The sequence below is a fragment of the Musca autumnalis genome, unplaced genomic scaffold, assembly GCF_047663935.1.
Source record: "Musca autumnalis isolate F117 unplaced genomic scaffold, ASM4766393v1 scaffold_1, whole genome shotgun sequence".
Taxonomy (NCBI): domain Eukaryota; kingdom Metazoa; phylum Arthropoda; class Insecta; order Diptera; family Muscidae; genus Musca; species Musca autumnalis.
In genome coordinates, this window is record NW_027411644.1 from 35,793,247 (window position 1) to 35,811,661 (window position 18,415).

Sequence of the window (18,415 nt, forward strand, 5' to 3'; positions counted from 1 at the left end):
TTTTCTTTTTCCTAAGAAAGTTTTAGGAACGACCCTATTATTGAATTTTTTTTCTTTAGATATTTTATTTTCCTGTTTGTTTTGTTTATTGTTGAAGTTCAATCTCATTTTCGATTGTTTGAGTGGAGTATTCCCCCATTGGCTCAACTTCATTTATTACCCTCTATTACAGAGAGTAATGTTTTTCAAAACGAACTGACAGTGTTGCAAAATTTTACTGATCGCTACCAATATCATGATTTCATCCCGGCGAAGGGAATTATCAATTGGCTTCTCAGTTTTTGAAATGATGCCTTTTTAGCGAAAAACCGAACTCTTTAAGTGTCTAGTATTCTCATATGAATGAGAATCACACTCGCTTTTCGGCTTTTCCAAAGAAACACCAAAATCAAAATATTTTGCAACATGTCAGCACGTATCAACTAAGAATTCTTCGAATTCTGTGAGTTGAAAAGAACACCAACACAGTTGCCTGTGAGGTTGTTATTGGAATTTTGTTTTTTTGTTTTTAACAAAGCTCCATTCATTTTATTTTATTTTCCATAACAACAATGTTGTCACGGTGCCATGGCACAATTACCCAGGTAGTGGCATCGTAAAATTTTGAATATGTTATGTCAAAACTTTCTTTATGTTGTTGGGGAAATTACAACAAAAATATTTTTTTATAAAGGGATTTGACTTTTCATATTCGATCAGCTGGTGCGATACCACTACCTGGTAGTTCTGCCATGCACGGTGCTCTTCAATCAAATTTAAATGGAAGGTGCTTACACCTGGGAAGTTTTTGCGGATTCTGAAACTACAATGTTCATAGATGAGAAAAATCAAAAAACAAAAAATCGCCGGAGCGCTTCTTAAATAAATCGCGATTCAAGTTGACATTTTTAGGGGTTGTTTAGGCTTTTGCGATTTTGCTTGGAATCCGCAAGTCCTATCAAAATGGGAATAAAGAAAATGTCGTAGCTATCAAAATTCTCTACAAGATTGTCCTTAATGATATTTTCGTAGGTTTTACAACTTTTGAGATATATAAGTTGAAATTGGGACAATTCAAATTCAATTCTGTATCCTCTCCTTATAAAACAATGTCATGACTGCAATTTCCCAACTTAAACTTATATATCTAAAAAATTGTACAACCTAGGAAAAATTACATAAGCCAGTCTTGTAGAGAATTTTCACAGCTATAAGATTTTCTCAGGTTCCATGCCGATAAGACTTCCCGTATTCAAGCAAAATTGTGAAACCCTAACAAAAAATTTTAGGTTTTTTTGTAAACTGAGTTTCTTTATCTCAAAAATGGTACAGCATGAGAATAAATCATAAACGTCAATCCTGTAGAGAATTTTCACAGCTACAACATTTTCTTTAGCTCCATTTCGATTGGACTTGCGGTTTCCAAGCAAAATCGTGAAAACCTAAAAACATCTAAAAATGTGAATTTTGATTGACCGCGATTTATTTAAAAATCCCTACTGCGATTTTTTCTTGTTTTTGGATTTTTCTCATTTATGAACATTGCTGTTTCAGAAGTCACAAAAATTTTCCTGTGTAAGCGGCTTTTCATTAAAAGTTAGTTAAGGCGCACCCTTCATGACATTGTTTTAAAAGGGGGCGATACAGTCAGTGCATTGTCCCCATTTGAACTTCAATATCTTAAAAATGGTAAAACCTACGAAAATACCGTAAAGGTCAATCTTGTAGAGAATTTTCTACAGTCTCATTTTAATAGGACTTGCGGTTTCTAAGCAAAATCGTGAAAACCTAAACAACCCCTAAAAATGTCAAATTGAATCGCGATTTATTTAAAAAGCGCTCCGGCGATTTTTTTTGTTTTTCTCATCTATGAACATTATAGTTTCAGAATCAGCAAAAACTTCCCAGGTGTAAGCACCTTCCACTTAAATATGATTCAAGAGCACCGTGTTGTTTTTGTACTATTGTTAGTTGTTGTTATTCATGCAATAAGTATGCTTTGGGAGAAACCGATTTGGTCCAAACGTTGTATATCATCGCATTATTTCTTAAAGACATGGATAATGTCCGAATATTGACTACATCGCGGACCACTCTTTCAGGTACCCCTCGTACACAAAGTTTAGAAAGAGTGCAGCTGAAGGACTCAACATGGGTCGTTTTTAAATTATTGGCAACATGTTGTGTATGCGGCATGTTCAACTTCCTAACAAATTGGCAAAAAACAATAAAAGTCAGAAGTATTGTGTTTACTTCTTTAGGTGCGATGCTGAGGGTATATCTCTGTCGGCACAGCTGAATGATACTTTTTTATTTGTTTTAGCAAAGAAGATCATACGATAGACGATCTACACCATTGTAAATAATGAACAGATCCTTAGATTCAAATCTAAAAAGAGGTTGCTCATTAAAATGTTAATTAACAAGTAAAAAAGTATCAGTCGGCTTTGCCGATAGAGATATACCCTCAAAACAAACAAAACATTGTTCCACAACATCCCATAAGGGACAAGGAAGACTTCTCTCATATCAATGAGTGCACGCCGATTCATATTAGCTCAATGATATGGGACCTACTTTTTATCGCCGAGTCCGAACGGCGTGTCTTAAGACACCACTTGTGAATTGGAACTTTAATGTACGGACAGATCAAATGTATTTAGGGTCTTTTCAGAATTTAGTGGCAGTTTTTGGACATTTGAACTTGCCGACAAAAATGTGGATTAGGATTAAAATTCAAAAGTTTTGCGGGGGAAGGAATAGGCCGACATAGTGCATAACGGAAGTGGATCTTATTTTGAGAGTCATATCTTTTCGATAGATATCGCGCCCACTAGTAATTTCAGTGGGTTATCATACACCTTTTGGACCAGTATGCCAGGAAGCATGGACTTGTCTACGGAAAACATATGGGACCACAAAAAAAAAATCATCGGTATAAATTTGCAAAGGATCTCCGAACAGACCCTAAACTGCACTTGGACACAAATGTTGAACTTTTGTGGAGAGGTATCGTAAGGAGAGGACTACTGATATGGGCCATTTTAGAAGTTAAACTAAGTTGGGACAAAGTATGACGAAGGCCAAATTTTGGACCAAATCGGTATATCAGTTCGAGAGTTATTGTGCTCTCCAGCTACTACATATGGTGCCATAGGGTTTTTCTACAATTTTCGGGCTGTTTTCCCTAAAAGTATGGACTTGCCACTGTAAAAAATTTTTACCGTTGTAATTGAGACAACGATTGCAAGTTACTTCAACAGAAATCAAAGTTAGTTAAGAGCAGGTCTTAAAGTGAACTTATTCGAAATTTTGTATGGGAGGTACCCGAAGGGATGTGTAAATATAGTCCATATTCAAACTCATCAAATTCATATCTGGAAGATATATTAGGCCGCGTAAAGTATGGACCAAATAGGTCCTTCCCTTCAAGAGTTATCGTGCGCACATTTTTTCCGAATATTTTTGAACTTTTGTGGGGGAGGTACCTGAAGGAGTGAACCGACATGGCTTATATTCGAACTTTAACTAAGTTTGGACAAAATATTATCAAAGACAAATTTTGGATCGAATCGGCAGATCCGTTCGAGAGTTATCTTGCGCTCCAACCACTACACACGGTGTCATAGGGGTTTTTGAACCATTCAGGCTACTTTCTCAGGAAATATGGTTTTGCTCCTGATGAAACTTGTACCGCCGTATGGGGGACCGTGAATACAAGTTGTTACAACAAAAATCAAAACGATTCGAGAGTAGCTCCTAAACTGAACTTTTCCGAAATTTTGTGTGGGAGGTACCCGAAGGCGTGGACCGATTGAGTCCATATTGGAACCTCATCAAGTTTGATAGAAATTTAACGATGTGCAAAGTATTGTTGTTGTAGCAACGCATATATTTTCGTTCCTGTATTATTTCAGTTATAAGGTTCCTCTGTATCCAGACTCAAGAATTCTGCAACCTGGACTGGTTGCGTCCATAAAGAATGAGGAGACAGGTGAGTGGGGTTAGCTGGGCAGTTGAATAAATGCAGAGTATCGTGTGGCCCCAATCCACATGCTGGGCATATGTTGGGTATCGTGGCGTCAATTCTGGCCCAATACGAATTGAGGCGGCTGCATCGTCCGGATCTTAACTGAGCTAAAACCACTCGTGTTTGCCTTGGCAGCTGGCGTTCTTCTGCTGCGATGGATGGGGGATGGTTTCCAAGTACGGCATTCACACTGTATCTTCGTACTGCTTGCGCAACCATGTTATTGTGAATGCGATTCAAGCCTGCCTGATAGGCTGGTTGATCTAGCGGTTCTCTTTTATACCTTTGGACCTCTCTCTCTAGATCATGAAGGTCTCTCTGACGTGCCTGGGTGGTGGGAGCCTGCCCATTAAATCGTGACAGGGATGCTCACTGCGGTAACACACAGGCAGGTACTGCATCGACAACATGTTATTGTGCTGACGCACTGGTAAAACCTTCGCCTCCTCATGAAGATGGTCCACTGGTGTCATGAGGAGGTACCCTGTTGCAGTCCTCAGGGCGGCATTCTGGCAGGTTTGAATATTCTTCCACTGCGATGCGCTAACCTTTGCAGTTCCATGCACCGGATTGACTCGGAGGAATCTTCGACCAGGGGCCGTCACCTCAACAATTATGTGTTTGTGTTGGTGTATGTGCAAAGTAAATGGACTCCAAATTGTCTGAAACACATTTCGTCCAAACATACTTGGGGTCTAAAACTATTATTTCGATGAGGCACATTTTACCCTCGTTAGCATAAATGCTGAGGGTATAAAAAGAAGTTGCTCATTAAAATGTTAATTAAAAATAATCAACATTTTGGCTCCCTTTTCGAATGAAAATTTTATAATCAACACTATACTTTTTACAGTGTTTTATTTTAAATTTAAGATTCTTTCCAAAATATGCTTTTAGTCCAAATATTTATAACAAAAGTTTGGAGTAAAATGCAGAACACCTTCAAATTTCTTCTAAGACTTGAGGCTAATAAACCAAAAGGCGGTTGTTGGATGGTGACTTTAGATTTTTTTTTGGATTTTTCAAGAAGTTTTGGGGAGAAAGGTATATAGTAAGTGAATTTGTGTGGGTGTAATTGTGTATGTATGTGTATTTGTTTATGTACATATATGTATATGGTAAACTTGTTAATATATACAACATATGAATGTATGCAATATGGTTGAATGATTTGTTTTAATATTAAACATAGGTATATAAAAAATAAAATGAATTAACTTTTGTTTAAATAAATTGCTGCTTTTGTTGTTGTTTTGTTTTGCCGGTTTAGCGGAGTTATTGTTTGTGTGTAGTAAATAAACAAAAAAGTGGATATCTACATACATATCAAGAAAAATAATTTTTGTACTCTGAATTGTTGCTGTATTTTTGTTGTTGTAGTTCTTCTTGTTAATTTCATTTCATTACAAATGATTTGCTATTGTTTTTGTTGCTATTTTTCGTAATAATAATTAGTGGCATATTCTATGTAATAGGTATAGTAGTAGTACGTATGTATTGGCATTTTAGTTTGTATTTGTATATAATGTAAATATATATACGTGTGTGTACTTTTATATGTAAAAAGGAATTGTTTAAGAAGAAGATAATTTTTAAAGGATAAACACAATGAAGTTCTAGGTTCAATTATAAATGAAGGTTGAGTTAGTTAAAGTGAGAAATCTCCCAAAAGTGAAAATTTATAACTGGACTGAAAGTCCCAATTTACATTGGGCGAGTTTACTTGCGGCAATTGTCATTTTGTAGGAGAGAGAGGTGAGGCATATGGTAACCCTTTGCCTCTCAGCACCCTCTCTCACCTACAAACTGACAATTGCCGCAAGTAAACTCGCCTAATGTAAATTGGGACTATGTTTATTAATTCCTTTCCAGTTTGTAATATTTGTTGTTTTGGGCATATAACAAATATGAAATGTTAAATTAAAATCAAAAATCATTAGGGTATAGTTGTGTGATATAGCACTTTATAAGATGTCATGAGATGTATATGTCCAAATTGAGGATAAATTAATATAAAAAATGTTGCCCATCCGATATCAAAGTAATGGTATTTTACCTTTTGACCTCAAGCTCAAAGAACATTGCTTTTTATTTTATCAAAGGTATAAACTATGATAATCTTTCGGGGAAGGACATTACTGGGAGAACATTCAAATACATGTTTTCTTTATAGAGCTCAATGGCTTGTTTCTCTAAGACGATTCGAGTTCAAATTCGTTCGAATTACTACGAAACTCCTGTTGTTCTAGGAAATGTTTGTTTGATTGAAAATAAAATCATTCAAATATTTTTCAAAACACAGAAGTTTGGTAGTAGGTCGATCGAATTTGTATTCGAATCGTCTTAGTGAAACAGGCTGTAAAAATCCTTTTAACATGAATGCTTTGTGTTCAGATTTGTTTTCTTTAAAATTACAAATATTTTTCAAATCTATAATAATTAGCCCAGAAACCGCACTTAAGGATTAACAAAAAATATTTCTTATTTTTGTCCCATCATCCATTGTTAGAACTTATCCTCCTCTCAAACAAAACATTTACATTTAAATGTACATACGCATATAACTAAACATTATACATTTGTTAGGTTATGGCTATAGATTTTGCAATAGTTTGTTTTATGTATATTATATTCGAGGTTATTTTTTTAAACTGTACAGTACATTTTGCAGAAACTATGTGTAAAAAATAAATATTGCAAATTATTGATAAAAACAATTATGCTATTAAACATGTTTGTTGTTATATAAAAAACAAATAAAATTCCACATTTTTTTCTTACATTTTCTTTGAATTTAAAACTTCCCCATATGTTTACCTAAATATGTTAAATATTAATATATGTTTTATAAATATTTTCCATTATTTTTAAATTTAGAACAAATATACAATTTATTGTCACTTAGAGTGACATTTATTTAATTTTTAATTTAATTTCAAATTATTAACTTGTTTCCTAATATATATTTTAAATTACGTATATTTTTTAATTTCTTTATTTTTATACAAAAATATACAACGCGAATTTGCATTAGGTGAGGTTATGTGTGGAAATTTGTTTCCAATAATTAATTTACATACGTAAAAGAGTTTTAATTTCTAAAGTTAATATACACACAATTTTTTATAAATAACAAAGTGGGGTTATGTTCGACAATTTTATGATTATTTTTATTTAATCTTTTTGGAAGTGTCTTTGGAGTCTGCTATTATTTTACTTCATTTACGAAGTGAGTAACATTTTGTGTGGCCTTGTAGAAAGTGTCAAATATTAAAAAATAATTTGAAGTAATTTGAGGTTATGGTGAAAATCTGGTTTTCGTTTGGGGAGAGTGAATAGTGATACCCAGAGTTTGTATAAATGAACTAAGACTGAAATTTGAAATTTTCACTTTTTATTCGAAAACGAGACTAAAGCTTTGTTCCTTTACTTTTTTAATGGTAAGAGTCGTAAAAGAGAAAAGTGTCAAAATTGTTCAAAATTGCTCTCTCATGAACATTTTTACCAGAAAAGTAAAGGAACGGAAAAATGGTAGATCCGGCAGCAATGTCAGAAAAAACATTTTTCTACCTGCAGAAATTTTGCTGGTAGCCTGTGGTAGAAGAGAAAGCCATTTTCGCTCTGTCTCCCCTCTCACTCTCTTAAAAATTGCTTCCAGTTTTGCCACTTTTCGGGGTTAAGGAACGCTTTGCAGGTTAAAATGGTAACAAATGGTTAAAATTGTAACTTCAGGTAAGTAAAGGAACACAGCTATAATGATCAACTTCACCCACTTTAAAAATCTTCGATTATTTTGTCTACTCTTTTGTCAAAAAATACCGTTATGTCACTCTTCATATCTTCAGAGATACTAGTAATGTACAACAGTTTTGTGTTTCTACTGAAAAATATGACATTTTGAGTTACTACCCTTTTGTTGTTGATTACTTATTTAACCTGTTTGCAACTCCTGCCAGGATCGCCATACTCGTACAAAACAAGTAGTCCAAAGTGTCGTCTATATGTTTTGGAAAGATCCCATTTTATTAACGGACATATATCGTATGACCTTTGTGTGTTTCGCTCTTTACATCTCTTTCCAGAACATGAATGGTCCGAAAGAAGCATCCCCCAAGTGTCTCGTCTGTTTCAAAAGCCACCTGCTCAAGTCATGCGCGATGTTCAGGCAAATGACTCCTGAGGACAGGTTATATGCGGTTCGAGTTCAGAAATACTGCCTCAACTGTCTGTCTAGGGACCACTTTTTGAGAGGACTGCAACTCCGGAAGAGGCATCATACCTTGCTGCATCCCAACAACCAAGGGGCTCTCCAATCGAAGAAGAAAAGGCAAATTGGTAGAGGTCAACAACCACAGAACTAACAGCAGAAGCGGGGCAACAATAACCACCAACAGCGGTCCAACAACAACCAACAGCGGGGCAATAACTACCACAGCCAAAGGATGTCCAATCGCCCCCAAAACAACAACAGCCAGAATCGAGGCAACAACAACAGCCAGAATCGAGGCAACAACAACAACAGCCAGAAGCGGGGCAACAACAATGGCCAGAAGCGAGACAACAGCCAACAGACTGCCAATCGAGGTGCAAACAAACAACAGAGCAGCAAAACCAACAACGAGCCAAAACAACAACAACAGGACACTCTTCAAATAGCAATGCCATAGATGGAGCCTCAGATGTCTGAAGAGGAATGCACAAAAAAGATTTTGAAGGAGATTGCGGACCAAACGAAGGTGATGGCGTCTTTCATAAAGGTTGCACCCGTGCAAGGGGGCGAGGGGAGGATGTCGAAGTTCGACCCCATCCAGCAATGCGATCCACCCCAATGGAGACAGGATCCATCGATGACGATTTGATCGATATCGATCTGTAATGATCGAGATGGCCCCATCTCTAACTAATTTTCGTACCTTAGTCGTGAAGTGTGAAGATCGCCCTGATCGCTAAATTTAAAACCCAAACCAAAACCCCCAAACAAAACCAAAAATAAAATCTGTCGTCTGGCCTGTGTACATTGAAACAAATTTTTCCCAAAAAAGGTATGTATTTAGAGGGTTTTAAACATTTTGTGGGTTTGAACCGACAAAAATGTTGATTAGGATTAAAGATCAAAAGTTTTGCGGAGGAGATACTAAAAAGAATGGATCTCCAGCCACTATATATGGTGCCATAGAGGTTTTTACACCCTTCGGGCTGTTTGCTTAAGAAGTATGGACTTGCCCCTTAAAAAACTTTTACCATCGTAATTGAGGCAGCGAATGCGAGTTGCTTCAACAAAAATCAATGTGATTCGATAGAAGGTCTTAAAGTGAACTTATCCGAAATTTTGTGTGGAAGGTACCGGATGGATTGGACAAATATAGTCCATATTTGAATCTGATTTATATCTGGTAGATATATTAGGATGTGTAAAGTATGGACCAATTCGGCCACTCCATTCAAGAGTTACCATGCGAACATTTTTTCCGAACATTTTTGAACTTTTGTGGGGCGGAGGTACCTGAAGGAGTGCACCGATATGGCTTATCTTCGAAGTTAAACTATGTTTGGACAACATATTACATAACATATTATTTTGAATCGAATCGGCAGATCCGACTTATCTTGCGCTCCAACCACCTCACACGGGAAGTGTGGACTTGCGCCTGATGAAACTTGTACCGTCGTATGGAGGGCAGTGAATACAAGTTGCTAAAACAAAAATCAAAGCGATTCAAGAGATGGCCCTAACCTGAACTTTTCCGAAATTTTTGTGGGAGGTACCAGAAGGAGTGGACCGATTGATCTAAGTCTAGTACACATTTCACGATGGGCAAAGTATGGACCAAATCGGTTACTCCCTTCAAGAGTTATCGTGCGCACAAATTTTCCGAACATTTTCTAACTTTTGTGGGGGTGGTACCGGAAGGAGTCGACCGATATAGCCCATCTTCGAATTTAAACTAAGTTTGGGCAAAATATTACGGAAGCCAAAATTTGAACCGAATCGGTTCATCCGTTCGAGAGTTATCGTGCGCTCCAGCCAGCCAGACATTCAGACAGACGTACGGACATTGCTCAATCGACTCCAAATTGTCTGAAACACATTTCGTCCAAACATACTTGGGGTCTAAAACCATTATTTCGATGAGGCACATTTTGCCCGTATGAAAGTGTATATACCCTCGTTAGCATAAATGCTGAGGGTATAATCAGCATACTCCTTTGTGTACCTCCCACACAAACTTTGGAAGAAGTACAGCATAACAGCTCGTTTCGGATATTTTTAAATTTTGTTGCAATAAGTTCTTTTTGCGATCCCTGTTACGAAGGCGCAATTTTATTTCGGGGAAAAGTCCATTCCTTACTCAGATAATGGCTCAAAACTCCAAATAAAGCATGTCGGCACCAACTAAACTGGGTAGTACGTAAGGTAATCCTGGTATAAACGCTGTACATCGTATAATTTCTTCCTGACATGGATGATATCCGAATATTGACTACAGCGGACTACGCTTTCGGGTACCTACCACACAAAGTTTAGGTCGTTTTTTAAGTTTTGACAACATGTTGTGAATGCGGACCTAGTAACGAGGGTAAAATTTTTCGGGGGCAAGTTAATACTTCCTGAGAAATTGTCCCAAAAACTACGGATCAATCTGCGTTGACGGTGAATATCGACGTCGCATGAATCACAAGCTGTATCTGCTATACGACAACGTATCGAGATGCAGCGATTGCGTTGGCTAGGCCATATCATAAGAATGAGCGAAGATGAACCCGCTAAAAAGGCGTATAAATACGGGCCGCTTGGCGGTGCACGCAGAATTGGCAGGCCAAGGAATAGATGGCACAAACAAGTGGATGAAGAGATGAAAAGGCGCGGTATTCCAGAGTGCGAAGCACCAAATAGAGAGAATTGGAGATATTTTCTTAGTTCGGCCTATGGAACAAATGTTCTATTATGGGCCAGCTAAGTAAGACGTCAGAAGTATTGTGTTTATTCTTTCTTCTCTTTAGGTCCGAGGCTGAGGGTATGTCGCCGCTGTCGGCAGAGCTGACTGATACGTTCTTGCTTGTTGAGCTTAGTATTTTTGACTTCGTACGGTATTTTCCAAGTGTTACACATTAGAAAAGAGAATAACAATAATTTGAGGTTATGGTTTAGTTGCTTTTATTTTTCTAGTTCGCTGACAGAGAGAGAGAGAGAGGAAGAGAGGGAGTGACAACTTTTGCAGTTCGTTTGAAGTGGCAAAACACTTATTACCTTTGGCAGAAAAGGATTAAGTCTTAAGCAAAGGTTTTAAAATTGACAATCGGCGTCGGTTTAGAGGATTTGGTCAGTTTTAGGCTTCAAAAGAGAAATTTATAAAAAAAAGTACCCAGAATTCTTTTTCTCAACATGCATTTGACTGGAAAAATTAACAAAATTACTTGCTAATTGTTCTTCAAAACGCTTGCCCAGGAACCAGAAAACTATTTGATTACGAACATGGCCAAAAACCAAGCATGCGTGGAATAGAAAACGCGAAGGCAAGATTTGATGCTTGCATCGAATGCACCGCAACTTTAGAAGAAGCCTACAAGTTATTCCTGATGTAATCAACATTCACAAATTAATAAATTATAAATTACTAGTGGACCCGGGAACTTCGTCTCGCACCCATTTAAGGTACATTGAAATTGATAATTTGCCGTGCGATTTATTTATTTGTCATTGCTATATTATATATATGGCTCATTCATCATTTGCTTTTATATACAGCTGTGTTCAAAATAATAGGAGTGCTCATCCACACCAAGGGAATGGTCGAATAAACATGGTTAAACTTACCCATTTTGGTTTATTTTGAATTTGTTTAACATTGTTGACATCCCAACAGTTAATTCATCAGCAGAAATGTGGTAATCTGTTTTAAATTATTTACTGTTTACACCAACATTATAAATCGCCTTCAAATTTGTTGTTCAAAATAATAGGAGTGCGGAAGAAAAAGGACAATAAAAATATTTTTAGTTGAGTTTAAGATCAAAAGTGTCTCTATTTTAGTTGACAGTAGTGAATCCAATAGATTTTATGAGATTTGATGGCTGTTGGAAAACAAAAGTTCTTTTGGAGGTAGCCTAAAAACAGGTGATTGTCCTTGCAGCGATTTTTTCCATAAATTGAGCACTCATTGGGTAACTCAATGGATTTTGTAGACAGAACTTTAGTGATTAGAGTTTTTTGATGCTCTGACTGTTATCTCGAACAATATATAATGATCGGTATCCCAGAAATTTGTGGTTTTTGATCCTTGAGCCGAGTTAAAGCCGGCTTCCGTTACCTCTTTACGTAAGGATCGGTTAAAAAAAGCGTATTTATAAGGAATTAATTTCTCAATCAAGTGATGTTTTGAGGTCCTTAGCATCTTAACTGCACGCAGAATTCATTATATGGTTCATTTTTAATAATTGGATGATTGGCACATATGAGACATTTTTCAAAACGCTTTGTTGAGAAGGAAACTTTAAAGAAAAACGTTTGAAGTTGGCCTAAGATTATTTTTATTAGGTTTTGCATCGTATAATAAACAGTTTTCTAAGGAAAATAACCTAAATGAAGTATTTTTGAGTGAAAAACGTAAGTTTATATTGAAAAATATATTACGGCGTATACCAACCTTAGTGCAATCCCAGCCTGCCTATCACTAAATGGTTCAAAGTACATTTCAACCGTTCACGTTTTAAACATTTTTTGAATAGAATCGAAACTGATTGCATATACAAGGTTAGAATCCTAAGGACTTTTAAATATTATTTGGTTAGGGGAATAAATTCATTATAGATGCGATTTTTTTGACGATCCTTGCCTTAAGGGCTAATGTAAACTGTCCTTAAACTTGGCTCAAGCATCAAAATACATAAATTTATGGGATACCAATCATTATATATTGTTAGAGATAACATCCATAGCATCAAATAAATCTAATCGTTTAAGCTTTTGTCTACAAAATCCATTGAGTTGCCCAATAAGTGCTCAATTTATGGAAACAATTTCTGCAAGGACAATCGCCAGTTTCTTGGCTACCTCCAAAGGACTTTTGTTTTCAAACAGCAATCATATCTCATAAAATCTATTGGATTTACTACTGTTAACTAAAATATTGACATTTTTGATCCTAAACTCAACTAAAGCTATTTTTATCGTCCTTTTTCTTCCACACTCCTATTTTTTTGAACAAAAACGTTAAACACGATTTATAATGTTGGTGTAAACAGTAAATAATTTAAAACAGATTGCCACATTTCTGCTGATGAATTAACTGTTGGGATGTCAACAATGTTAAACAAATTCAAAATAAACCAAAATGGGTTAGTTTAACCATATTTTTTGACAATTTTCTTTTTTTGTATGGGCGCTCCTATTATTTTGAACACAACTGTACATATATAGATTACTATCATTGCAAGGTATATATAAAATAACAAATAATAATAACAAAAAACAAATAATATTTACATTTCCTAATGAAACATTACTGCAATCCAAATTAATAATTTTCATATTTCACTCTGTCTCTTTCCATTAGGTTGCGATGAAGATGACCGCGGAAAGGCAGTTGCAGCCAAAAAACAAAAAACAAAAGAAACAAACGAAGAACACATCAATAAGAAACCAAAAAAGTTAACTTATAGAGAATATAAACATCTGATACCAGAAGCAATACGGATGGTAGTTAGACATGGTGCCACATACATATGACGCAACGGCTGCAGAATTGAACATCCCAAAAACTTCAATTTATAATTATGTGCAGAGGTACCGCGCTAAGCATCCAGAGTCTAAAGCAGCCTCTTACATTTCCTAATGAAACATTACTGCAATCCAAATTAATAATTTTTCTATTTCACTCTGTCTCTTTCCATTAGGTTGCGATGAAGATGACGGCGGAAAGGCAGTTGCAGCCAAAAAACAAAAGAAACAAACGAAGAACACATCAATAAGAAACCAAAAAAGTTATCTTATAGAGAATATAAACATCTGATACCAGAAGCAATACGGATGGTAGTTAGATATGGTGCCACATATGACGCAACGGCTGCAGAATTGAACATCCCAAAAACTTCAATTTATAATTATGTGCAGAGGTACCGCGCTAAGCATCCAGAGTCTGAAGCAGCCTCTTCCATACACGACCCTAAATACATGACCCAAATTAAAGTGTATATTAAACAAATTTCCTACATTTACAAATTTAAGGAACAGACAAAATTAAGAGGACAATTTTAATAATGATAATTTTACATTTTTTGTGGAATTTCTATTTTTTTAATATATAACAACAAACATTTCTATATATATTTTATTTGTATGTAGTTGGCATTATTTTTGTTGCTGATTTTCTATGTATGTGTGTGTGTAAAAAATAAACAAATTTAACTAAATTTGTATATTATATAGTGGTATTTGGTAATGTTATGTATGTAGTAGTGGTTAGTTAAATATTATTTGTTTTTGAAGTTGTTTTGTTAGATTATTACTTACCATTATTATTATTATTATTGTTGTAGTTGTTATTAACATAATTACGTATGGATGTGTGTGTGTGTATTACACTAATTAGTACTAATAATATACAACTAAACAAAATTATAAAATATAATAATTATTATCTTAGTAGTTTAGAGAAGCTTCTTAATTTAAACTCTATGTAATGTTTAATGATTGTATGTAGTATATAAAACGACAAACAAAAGGCAAAGACAAACAACATACATGCATACAATAATTGTATTGATGTATATATTGTTGGTAAAAAATAATTAATAAAACAAAACAAAAATGTGTATATATTAGTTATAAATTTGAATTATATTAAAAATAAATGTAATTTATAATAATATTTAGATGTAAATTAAAAAAAAAATCATTTGATATCATGTACGTATATGGGTTTATGTATCTTGATGAGAAAATGTGAAAGAGGTTAGTAGTTTAGAAGTAGGGTACCATAAATAAAACAATACATATGTATGTACATATTTATATGTGTATATAAAACTTGAAGAAATTCAGGCAATCATGAATAACAATTCCGTGAGGAATTTGTTCCCTCTTCCCCAACTTCAAAATTTTTTATTTCCACACATATGTCCAAAAATGAAATATTTTTGTCGATTCGGCGAGAATATTCTGTAATTAGGTGATTCTAGTAGTATTCAACTTTTTAAAAAAAATTATTTTAAAAGAATTTCACTTTTTAAAATTATTTTCTGTGCGGACACTTCCGAGGGAAATATTCATGATTGCCCTGATTATCTACTTATTGGGGTTTTGTAAGGTGGATGCAGACGTAGTCAGAGTAGAGGATAATGTAAATGATTCTCCTTGCTATTTTTTTAGATGTGTTTTACAGTTCACAATTAATGTAGTTTTCTCATATCTCTCTGAATTTACTTATTCTTTGGGAATGTGGGAAATAAAACACAAATAATACACCTTATAAAACCAACATATTGTCACCTGAAATGTCCAAAGACATAACCTTCAACGTAATCCTTTGAGGGTTACGTCTTTGGGCATTTCGGGTGACGATATATGTATATGTACATATAAGTCCATTCTCTGCTACAATAATATCAATATAAGGCCAACTTGTTATAGATTATGGCTGCATTTAAGAACCGCTTTTAACAATTAAGACGTGATTATAACCTCACTTTTTCATTTTAAATGTCCAAAAACTATAGTTTGTACCACTTTATATATAGTTAGAAATTTAAAAGCCATTTTTTAAATAACATTCCATTATTAAAATATAAATCGTCCATAAAAATTAATTAAATATCAAAAATCTACAAAATTTTACCATTAATAGATATTGCACTTTGAATTTTGTTAAGCCTTTACAACAATTTGGCCATAATATTAATAGAAACACATAATCGGAACGTATTCTTTTTGTATATATTATTTTGATCTATAGTACCCCACTTTTCTTTAGTATTTAACTCTACGTATTTCAGAGTGTGTTTTTGTTAAATGTCTTGTGGCCATGTGTTTACGCTTGTATTAGTTATGTGCTTGTGAGTGGGTTTGGTGTGTGTGTTATTTTTATATGAAACGACCATCATTATTAAAGTGTTTTTTTTTTTTAATATTTTTCTAGTTAATTTTTGTTAATATATTTATGTATGTAAATCAAGCTATTTACGACGAGTATTGTTAACAAATTCCAAAATTTATATATTAATTTTTTTTCTTATTGTTGTAACAATAGTAGTAGTTTAAAGAACACATGAATTGCACTGTAAGTAATAAACAAGTTCAAATATTATTTTTATTTAATGAATGATTTTGATTCCGTTTTTTTTTTTTGTATAATTTTTGCAGGTTATGTTTGAGGTGGGGAAAAATAAATACACATATATTTAAGGAAAAAAATGAAATCTTTAAAGAAAATGTGTTCACCCGAATGAGTCTTTTTTATTTTGGTTATTATTTTTAATGTCATTATGTTAATATTGTTAATTTTTTTTAGGTTATGGATGGGTGGAAAGTCCATATTTACATTAAAGGCATATGGTAACCCTTTGTCTTTCCTCCAGAGGGTGCGCTTTTCTGTCCCACTCAGAGGCTTTAGTTGTTAACCCTGACCCTTTAGTTTTTTACCTTTGGAAGTTTTAAGTGTCTCCCCTTTCTTGACTGAGTAGATCTCTACTTGGGCTCTTAGTAATAAACGATATACTGAAGAATTCCGTAGACTTGGCGACTAAGATCGTTGCTCTGTTGACGATCTAGTCACCCTTATATGCGACAAATTTGTTTCAACACTGTCGAGCTCATCCAATGCGCTCTTTGTTATCTCTGCGGATGGACCACAGACCGCACTTTTTACAAGAAGAAGGAAAATAGGTAGTTTTCCACAACCGCTTTTAGATGACAGACATTTCGGTTTTTTTGTCTCACATATAGGCTTCCATTTCTTTCGTCTACAGGGACTTTGGGTTTCTGTCCATCGAAAGGGATCTTTATGCCACAAAGGAATATTGTTATACCCTCAGCCTTTAGGCTAAAGGGGGTATATACACTTTGATACGATGAAAATGTGCCTCATCGAAATAATAGTTTTAGACCCCAAGTATGTTTGGACGAAATGTGTTTCAGACAATTTTGAGCCGATCTAGCCATGTCCGTCCGTCTGTCTGTCCTGCTGGCTGGAGCGCACGATAACTCTATATCGGATTAACCGATTCGGTCCAAAATTTGGCCTTCGTAATATTTTGTCCAAACTTAGTTGATGATGGGCGATATCGGTCCACTCCTTCAGGTACCTCCCCCACAAAAGTTCGAAAATGTTCCGAAAATGTGTGCGCACGATAACTCTTGAAGGGAGTAACCGATTTGGTACATACTTTGTATATCGTAAATTTTCTAACAAGGTTAGATAAGGTTCCAATATGGATTCGATTGGTCCACTCCTTCGGGTACCTCCCACACAAAATTTCGGAAAAGTTAGGTTTAGGGCCTGGTCTAGAATCGCTTTGATTTTTGTTGTAGCAACTTGTATTCACCGCCCCCTATATGACGGTGCAAGTTTCATCTGGAGGAAGTCCATACTTCCTGAGAAAATAGCCTGAAACCTCGCGAAAAATCCCTATGACACCGTATGTAATGGTTTGAGCGCAAATAACTCTCGAACGGATCTGCCGATTCAGTCCAAAACGTGGCTTTCGTAATATTTTGCCAAACATAGTTTACGTTCTAAGATAATCCAAATCGGTCCATTCCTTCAGGTACCTCCCCCACAAAAGTTCAAAAATATTCGGAAAATTTGTGCGCACGATAACTCTTGAATTGAGTGAACGATTTGGTCCATACTTTACACATCTTAATACATCTACCAGATATAGATCAGGTTTAAATATGGACAATATTTGTCCACTCCCTCGGGTACCGCCCACACAAAATTTCGGATAGGTTCACTTTAAGACCTGCTCTCGAGACACTTTGATTTCTGTTGAAGCAACTTGCATTCGCTACCTTAATTACGACGATAAATGTTTTTTTCAGGGGCAAGTCCATACTTCTTGAGGAAAGAGCCCGAAAGGTGTAAAAACCCCTATATGTAGTCGCTGGAGAGCATGAGAACTTCTTCTTCCCCTTAGGGTACCTCGCCCACAAAAGTTCAACATTCGTGTCGGTATGCAGTTTAGGGTCTCCGATGCTGTTCATTGTAGTCCTGCTGTTTACAGTCATTTTATGTTTTCCGTGGACAAGTCGATGCTTCCTTGCATACTGGTCCAAAAGTTATAAGATGACCCACTGAAATGACTAGTGTGCCCAATATATATCAAAAAGATATGACTCTCAAAATCAGATCCACTTCCTATGTCGTCTATTCCTTTAAGTAGCCCCTCCGCAAAACTTTAATCCTAAAC

The 18,415-nt window shown here is 35.3% G+C and overlaps 1 protein-coding gene across 5 annotated transcripts in view; it reads right to left on the reverse strand.

The window, feature by feature from the left end:
* InR (Insulin-like receptor) overlaps positions 1-18,415 on the reverse strand; it is a 51,875-nt gene continuing 33,460 nt past the window's right edge. For all 5 annotated transcript variants that reach the window (XM_073973456.1, XM_073973446.1, XM_073973438.1 and 2 more), the window contains one exon: positions 1-18,415. This exon is cut by the window's right edge. The gene's annotated coding sequence lies outside the window, so the exon portion shown is untranslated.